General features: G+C 41.6%; 1 long non-coding RNA gene across 2 annotated transcripts in view; it reads left to right on the forward strand.

Moving 5' to 3' along the window:
- Positions 1 to 6,646, forward strand: part of LOC132329349 (uncharacterized) — a 48,890-nt gene extending 42,244 nt beyond the window's left edge. Inside the window, exons 3-4 of one of the 2 annotated variants that reach the window (XR_009487036.1) lie at positions 4,523 to 4,690; positions 5,628 to 6,646. This is a non-coding gene — a long non-coding RNA (uncharacterized LOC132329349). Of the gene's footprint in view, positions 1 to 4,522 lie in introns of both variants that reach the window. The other variant, XR_009487035.1, reaches the window with a different exon arrangement.
- Positions 6,647 to 8,824: the final 2,178 nt, after the last annotated feature.

Here is an 8,824-nt window from a genome sequence, read left to right on the forward strand (position 1 = left end):
CAGTGCTAACCACAGCCCTGAGATCCCTGACGTGCTCCATGAAATGCCGGAGCACAGAAACCCTGACCTTGGAGTAAGAAGGCTGCCAGGGTGTGACTGGATGGGAATGCCTGGCAGAGGGAGAGAGGGTAAGGTGTCTCCCAGGAAGCTGGGGCTGCAAGGGTGTGAGCTGAGGGACAAGACTGCTGGACGGGGAGTAGATGCATTGGGCTAAAATCATCTCAGTCAAATAAGCTCCCTCTCTGCCTGTGACGGTAGCTTGTTCCCATCTCTCCTGCCTCTCCAAGGGCTGGAGCACATGGGAGAACATGTACTGTCTCACACAGCACTTTGAACAGCCACTGGGAATAATCTGCATTGGGTACAAGAAGACAAACTAGGTATTTCCTTCCTCACTGTGCTTCTGAAGAGGTTTCAAGAGACAATGCTCCTTCTGCATTTTGTTTTAAGGGAATCAGTTCATTCAACAGGGAGTCCAAAAGCAATTTAACTAAAGAACATATGGCATAAGCTGTCAGTATAGTTTCACCCTCTCTCTACTGCCTCATCAAAATTAACATAACCTTCTTGATGAGGAGGAATGGCTAAATCCTTAAAAACAGGCAGGAAAGTGTTTGAACTCAAAGGGAAATATTAAAAATCTTTATTCAAGCACATTAATATGTATTAAGAGGCACAGACAATAATTACATGGTGTTTACACCGAGTTATTTAAACAGGAACAGAGTGCTTGGCACATTAACATGTAGAACAATACTGCTCTGGTAGTTCAAATGGTAATAAGACCTAATAGGATTTCCCTATCCCTAATTCTGCTGAATCCGAGTAAGACTGATTTAAAAGTTGTAAATGTGCGGAAGGTGGCTTCCAAGACAACAAAAGGCATTTCTATGCTCTGAAAAACAAGCTCTGAGGATGTGACAACACATAAAAAATTCCTTCAGCTGCACCTCTGTTCAGCATGCCTGAGCAGAGGCTGCCCTAGCGGCAGGTTTGTCATCTCTTGCTTCATTTCCATATGCATTGTGCTCCTGTGGCTTTCCTGGCGGCTTGCTCTCAGCTGGTACCGCAGCCCAGCGCACCAGCACGCCGCAGCGGGCTCCCGGGCCGGCGAACGCGCGGAGAAGGGCAGCGCTGCCGGGAGGCGCCGGGAGCGGCGTCCCTGCCCGGGGCTCGATCTCAGCAGGCTGCCGAGCTTGAGGCGGCATGCTGGGGGGACAGAGAGGAACGGGCAAGTGAAAAGGAAGGGAGAAGTAAGGAAATAACTCAGCCAGCACAGACGCAGCTCAGCTAAGTCTCCTGAAAGTTCCTCAGAAAATTAGAGAAACGGCAAGATAAGCGCATATGCTGTGCATGTGTGAAGGGCACGCACACACAGATGCACCTGCGGGGAGGGCTCAAATGTGTGAGCACCTGTCTGAACAGCAGCAACCTCCTGGTTCCATTTTACTGTCACATCAAAAATAAAAGAGGTGCTGGAACATATACGGGTCTGGGACCAGCATAACAGAAGGAATCTGCACAGGCAGCAGCAACTCTGTGTTTAAAGAAGATGGAGAGGGATGCAAGTTTAGAAACGTAACAGACAGCAGCACTGAACAGTTTTCAGTGAAATCCACGCTCATGTAAAATTCCAGCATCTTGGACTAAACACCTTTGTTAGAAGCGATTGAGTCCCTAACAGCTGTGGCAAAATGCCTTCATTTGCAAGTGTTACTGGTGGATAAGCAAAATTATCTTGTTATTACTGCTATTTTTAGCAGTACCCATAACACTACCTGCTTTCCAAACAGATTTCTCTCCAGTGAGCTTCCTACAACTGTTGTGTGCACGTGGATATTAAATTATTTTCTTCTGTAGTACAAGTTGCTCACTGTAGGTTTCAAAGTTCAAAAAGCACCATGGTGGGTAAAACTGGAGTTAAACAACCCAAAGACTATAATTTCATGAGGGATATAAGAGCAGTTCTCTCCCTACAAGCACCATTTATCCTCTGGACAATAAGATTTTTAATGTTGAAAAGCATGTTTGGTTTTAAATTCATACTTAAATTTGTAAGAAAACACTGTGGTACTCTATGTTTGAACTAACAATTTTATTTTCTTTTATCACTGCAACAATTTTTGTGGACAATATAATCATAAAATACTTCTGTGAATAAAAAGTAATAAGTGAAAGCTTAGAGATTTAGAGAATAATATTTCAGGAATTTTGCCTCAAATAACCAGGTCTTTTTTTTTTATTTTTTTTAAATGCACTTTTATGCATGAGGAAAAACAGTGGTGTTCTGTCAAATAAAAAAACATCTTTCTCATTAGGACTGTGTTTATCACGCTTTTAAATGTTCTGCAAACCAATGCCCCTATTTGTCACTGTAATTCAATATAATAAAAGCTGTCAAAACTGCTCGCTTTGCTCGCTAGAGACAAATTTGCTGAAGTTTTGCAGCATGAGCCAAATAACACAGCACCAGATCCTCCAGCTTTTATTTCACTTTGCTCTAGGCACTATTCATACTGGTTTCTGTGCAGTTTTTGCTCAAGTAAGGGCTGAAAGTTTCAGGTTTTGAACATGAGACTTTTTTAGAAATAAACAGCACAGAAATCCCATTTACAAAGAACATCGGGTGACTGGAATGGTGCTGCTTGTGAGCTTTATCTCTGAAATGTCAAGCTTATTTCCTTCAAATTGTTGCAAAATACAGACTAACTACATCCTTGATGAAATTCTCTCAAGGTCCATGAGGTCACTCTCAGGGTTAAACACTGCCTGACCTTTTTTATACAGAGTCCAGAAGCACTGTATTTTGGTGCCTACTACCCTTTCAGAGATGTTAGTCTGTTCCACTAAAAACAAAGATTATAGATCTCTTCCCTCGTGGGAAATGGTTTGATGAAGCAACTCTCAGTTATTACCTTGTCCAGAGACTCAAAAAACCACACTGTGTCCTTCTGGCAATAGACAAAACAGACAAAGTTATCACTCAAGGACAGCCTTGAGTAATGGCAACATTTTCCATGGTTTTAAAAAACATGTTTTGATGCATTAATTAAAGAAAACACATTAAGAGCTATGTGTTGGGAATAGGTAGATTGGCAGGTCATGAGAAATGTAGCCAGGACAGTAGTTAGGGCAGATTAGAGTCAGCTGCTCTTTTTAGTCCTCACCACATTACTGACTTGTCCTGAGATTTGGAGAAGACTTCTATGGTAAAATCTCTAAACTGGAGTCCTTCGTCTCACTCTTTTGAACTGCCTTTCTGCATCTGTGCAGACCGCAGCAGTTTAACATGTCAAAACACTTTCACAGGCTCAGATAAAAGCTGTGAAATATTAACAGCTGTACTGGCCAGCCAATGCATTTTTATCTCTTTTTGAACATGTGCCCAAAGACCATTTGATGAAGATGTGTTCTACACCTGTAAAGAAATAGATTTCCACATAAACATGGGGGGCCTAATAAGACCAGAGAACATGAAAAGCAAGATGAAATCTACTGATGACTACAGCTCCTCTGACTGAATCCTTTATTGCTGCTGCATGGACAGACACCTCCCTGAGTTTTTACTCCAGCCATTATTCCTAGCTTGGCATGCAGAAGTCAGCCTTGGCTTCCAACCTGAAAATAAAAAGGAGATAGGCTAACACACACTAGCCTCCATTAAGCATTCAGGGTATTGTGCATGTGATAAAGGATTGGATAAAACAGTGGCAAAAGTCTGCTATCTTCCAAGGCCCAGGAAAATAAACCACAAAGACAATTCAACAAAGTCCTCTTTGTTCCTGAATAGAACCAACAAAATGAAAGGAATCTGGTGGCAGAGAGAAGGCAAGAAAGAGGTCTGCTGCAGGGAGCAAGTACAGACAGAATCGCTCTTTGCCGGTTCCTCTGACAGAGCAAGTGCATGATTATCACATGAGCCTCACAAAGACTGGAATTAAAGGGGCTGACTCGGCTGTCACATCGCTTAAGCTGCACTGAGGTCAAAGGAGTTCGGACTAACCGAGGTCAGCAACACACAGCCTGGGAAGTAGGGGTCTCTTTTTCAAAGCAACAATTGCTTAGGTTGATAAAAATAGATACCTAGAGCCCATGATGGCTTACAAAGCCATCCCTTTATACCAGATTCCCACAAAGTGCTGTATATAATCAATAGTGCTCTGAAAAGAACAGAACCACAATGAAGGCAGTCAGGTGGTCACTAGAAACAAGTGTAAAGGGCAAAACACACAAGGGAAGTCACCATCTGTGCTAACCCCTTAAAGACCAAGGGAAAAATAATAAGTCTGAACTACTGGCACACAAGTATGATAGAATCCAAATGCAAACAGGTGTCAATGGCATGACAGTAGGGGAGTCTGCTATTTGCAGGTCGCCACATGTCTTCTGTATATTATTTCATGAATCACGTCCCCAACAGAGACTTCTCTTTGCTGATTTCCAGTGATGCCAGGGCTACTGATAAATGTCTCTGTGCTAAAAATAGTACCTATTCTCTCCCATGCCCTCTGTCCCCTTTCAGCCTCCACTTCATATGAATCAGCTCCAAGAGAGGGGCACTGACCTCATCTCACCAGGAATATCAAACATCTCCACAGCTTTGATGAACCTTTTGATGAGAGTGGAAAAAGGAGAAATGTACACATCAGCTGTGTAATCCTGTGCTGGATGGGTCTGGATGCATGCTAAGGTTTGTGTTTAAAAGCAAAACCGATACACATCTCCTTTGGTATGCAAGCACAGAAAAGCACCCTTTGTTTTCGTGTGGTTTTGTGGGGGGGGTTTTCTGGAGGCTTCAATAGTATTTGGATGGGGTCCACAGAAAAATCTGCTAATTTTGTAGTAGACGTAGAATATATCATCTTTGCCATTATCATCACTTTCCAGATAAAATCAAGATCAGGATATTAGTGGGCTTGTTGCTCCACAACATGGATTAAATAATTGTTTCTGCCCAACAAACTCATATTGACCTTTGAATCCTGATTTTTGAATCAGAATTTTCTATCTTTACGCTATTTGTGGCAACATACTGGATTTTTATTATCATTTTTACAAATACGTGTCCCCCTCATTCCTCGAGCCATAGCAATGGGGCACCCTGGTAAAAAACTAGATCTGCTGTGACACTGATAGAGTGAACAGAGACAAGTTTTCAAGCATCATTCTGCCACAGCTCTTTGTGGACAAGGAACTAGCAAAAAAAAAAAAATCCTGAGAGCAAGACAAAGCAAAGAGGGCAACCTGCATGACCCCCAGGGGATCTTCACAGATGTGAAGATCAGAATCACTGATTGTGCAGATGAACTCGAGAAACCAAGTCCTTGGGTAAGCTCAGTTATCCTTTACAACCTGACTGTTAACAGCTATATGTTTACCTGTCCTTGAGAAAAGAGCCTCTATTGTGGCTTAGCAAACACAGAGGAATTCCTGGTGTCCTCAGGAAAGTCTGGGACAAAAGTTAAACTGATAGTTCCAAATACACTATTTGTGCTTAATCATTTGACTGAGTTTAAACTGGAAATCCTGTTCTGTGTCCAGTGCTGTAACAGCAGAAAACTGCATGTCTTTTTCATTTCTGTTCTCTTAATCCAATTGTACTGCATATTTTCTGTTCTGTTGCAAAGCTTTAGGCACTGCTGGTGCTGTTCCCCCCAGGCAGAATCACCCTGCAGGAGATGCCAATGCCTGGTGTTAAGGGGTTTGTGTGTGTGTTGAGGCCAGGTGAAGGACAACTGTCTCCCCTGATGCTACCTTAGAGGATCCTGGACAAAGCAACACAGAGAGATTCCACAGAGGGAAAGCCAGCACCTACAATGCTTGTGAAGGGAGTGGGTAAAACCACAGACCATGGAATTTGGGCTTTCTGATACAGATGGAATCCAGATTTCTGAGAAGATGAGAAGCAGGCACTCCAATCATGTACAGCCTGGGCAAGGTGAGGGGCTTGTTCTTAGGGACCTGGAAGTGCTTACTCCTGATCTGCTGGAGGCTGAGAAGGGTGCAATCCACCAAACAGTAGCACTCTCTGTTGAGCATTCTCCACTGAAAATGTTTTGGTTTTCTCTGTAAGCAAGCTTATTCTTGTATCTCCAAAGTGATGGGAAGTAATGCCAATTTCTCTTTCTGCGTGTTGTCACCAGCTCCTCAACTCAGCATGTCTTGCTGGTAACTTATCCTTCCATTGCAATAAAGCAGCCTTGGTCTTTCACACCACGTTAAAGAAAATAACCAGCAGAGTACTTAAACCAGGCTTGGCTTGACTGCAGATTTCAATTGAGTTCAGCAGTAAAAGGAAACCCTATTAGTACTTCCCCACAGCTAGCTTTGCTCAATGCCTAGTGTTAAGATAAATTATGTTCTTCAATGTGTAGGATGAAATAAGAGTTGCTATCACAGCAGGATGAGTTTTTCAAATATTACTTACATTAGGCAGCAATCTTTTGTTCCCACAGAAAGAAAATTTTTTAAAATAGATAACCAAGCTTATCTGGGAGATCTATCACTTGGGGCCATAATCCATGATCTATGTAGCCTCACTTAGTGCAAAGTATATCATTTTGTCTAACAGCCTTTAACAGGGACTTTGAAAGAACTATTATTTTGTTCTGAACGATATACAAATAAATTCAGTTCTACAATTTAATCTCCAGTCATCTCTCTTCATTGTTCTTTTATCGCAAGTATTCCTTGGCATGGTTTAAGAGCTACTGAAGTATTTAATAGCTGTTTAAAAGTAACAGCTATTACTACTCAGACTAGAGGACATAATAAGAGGACAACTGAATAGGTCATTACCTTTGCAAGTAAGGTGTGTATGGAGAAGGATTTAAGAGAAATGAAATTAAAAATCCAGTTACTTCATTATTCTTTGTGTTTTAAGTGAGAAAGCAGAATGGGTTTGCAACGTTAAGTACAGGGTAAGACTACTCTGAGTCTAATACAAATAGGAAGGCACTGTTAGAGAGAATTTGCCAGTTGCTTAGCTGTTGGAGAGCCACTCCTGGGACTGCTTAGGTAGGGATTCTTGGCTCTACATCTCAAATGTAATCAACATTTTGCTTGTAATTCTTGATCACTAAAGGGTATGCCAGTTGTGAGCAAGAATGTATTTTCCATTCAGATGGAGAAAGTAGGGGGAAAGATATAAGTCTCATTTCTCTTGAGATATATCCAATACCCAAAAAAAACAATTGAAATCTTTCTGGTTAGTTCACCATGCTCTGGATCATATCCTTACAAAACTCATTTTATTGTCAAGTCCATTTCTTCTTCCCTATTCTGTTGCTCAATTTGCTCTCTGTTGTTGGGAACTTTTTTGCAAATATTAATAAATCTGCATAATCTGTGGCCTTTAGCTGAGTCTCGATTCCATGGCACACTGTTGCACTGTGTGCGTGACTGCATGGTTGAGGGTTGCTCTGGAAATTACTCATAAAAATTAATTGTCTGGTAATACCACAATTGTCAATATGTGTAGGTTGCAGCATTCCCCCTGTGGGCTGTTGTAGCAGATCATAAAACTTCATTTCCAGGAAAGTTTCAAAACTTTTATTTTCTAGGGAACAATAATTATCAGAGTCCAGATGACCTGTCCCATTTCTCCATTAACTTCATCTCTTTTTTCTCTCATCAGACATAGTAATTTGAAGGCAACTGGCAACAGATCACATGTCAGTCTCCTGGTTTTATATCAATGTCAGCTAAAGTGTTTAAAAGCAGCCAGACTCATAAGCCTAATCCCCAAACGAATGTTTATATGTGACCATTTCCCCATTGTTAAACTTTTGTGCCAACTGCTGATTTACAAGTCTGACACTTATGCAGACATATGCTTTGGCATTCTGCAGGCTTCCTGAGACTCATGCCTTCCAGCACTGCTTGTTGACCTCTCCTTCAAACTCAGGGCACTGATGGATCATCACAATGGACAAACTCTGGACCTACATGGTCGTAAGAACTCTAGTCATGTCCCCATTGGAGTTTACAGCAATGCATTCTTTCACTGAGAAATGTTATTCCCTTGAGACCAAACCTTTTGCAGGTTTTTACCAGTTCTTATGAAGTTCTTACCTGAGGAAGATTCTCATGCCTAGGATGTAATACATCAAAGAGCAAGAAAACTTGCAGCCCTCCTAGATAATCATCCTATGATCAATTCTCTGACCGGTGGCATAGGAGTCCAGATTTCTGTTCTGCAAGATGTCAGAATCCTGAATTCCAGGCAAGCTTCCCGGCCACCAAAATATCAAGCTTTTCTTGTATTCTGTCTCTCCTGTTGGACCTGTTTCACTTTGTATAAATAAATAACCATTAATTGAACAAGGGCTTGAACTCAGGCTGCCCATTGACCTATTGCATTGGTCATTCCCCATGTCAGTGAATAGGTAACTGCTTGTGTGAAGCTAGCAAGTTGCAGAGCAACAGAGGTAGCTGAGGGGTCCCAAAAATGCAAGGAAAAACAAAGAAAACCATTTGGTAAAGTTATCTAGTAGAGTATGAATCACCTGTTTTTCAGTCCTTGACCTGAATGAGGAGGAAGGAGGACTTCTAGCTGTTCTAGGAGAGGCTTTGTCCAATCCTCTGACAGGTCATAATTCCACCACATTTTGAAAAGAAATAATATTTTAAAGTCATATTTTTTTTCCTTTCTGGAGTAAAAAAAAAAAAAAAAAATCTTTAGCTAAATGGTCCTCTAACAAGCCCATTGTATTAGAGTGAAGGTACATCACAATACCTTGAGTCTTAAAGTTGCTGGAAACTTCTGCCCCAGACATGAAAAAGGGCCTCACTGTTCCAGTTGCAAGTGATTTCTTCACCTAAC

The sequence above is a fragment of the Haemorhous mexicanus genome, chromosome 6 (genome assembly GCF_027477595.1).
Source record: "Haemorhous mexicanus isolate bHaeMex1 chromosome 6, bHaeMex1.pri, whole genome shotgun sequence".
In the NCBI taxonomy this organism is placed as follows: domain Eukaryota; kingdom Metazoa; phylum Chordata; class Aves; order Passeriformes; family Fringillidae; genus Haemorhous; species Haemorhous mexicanus.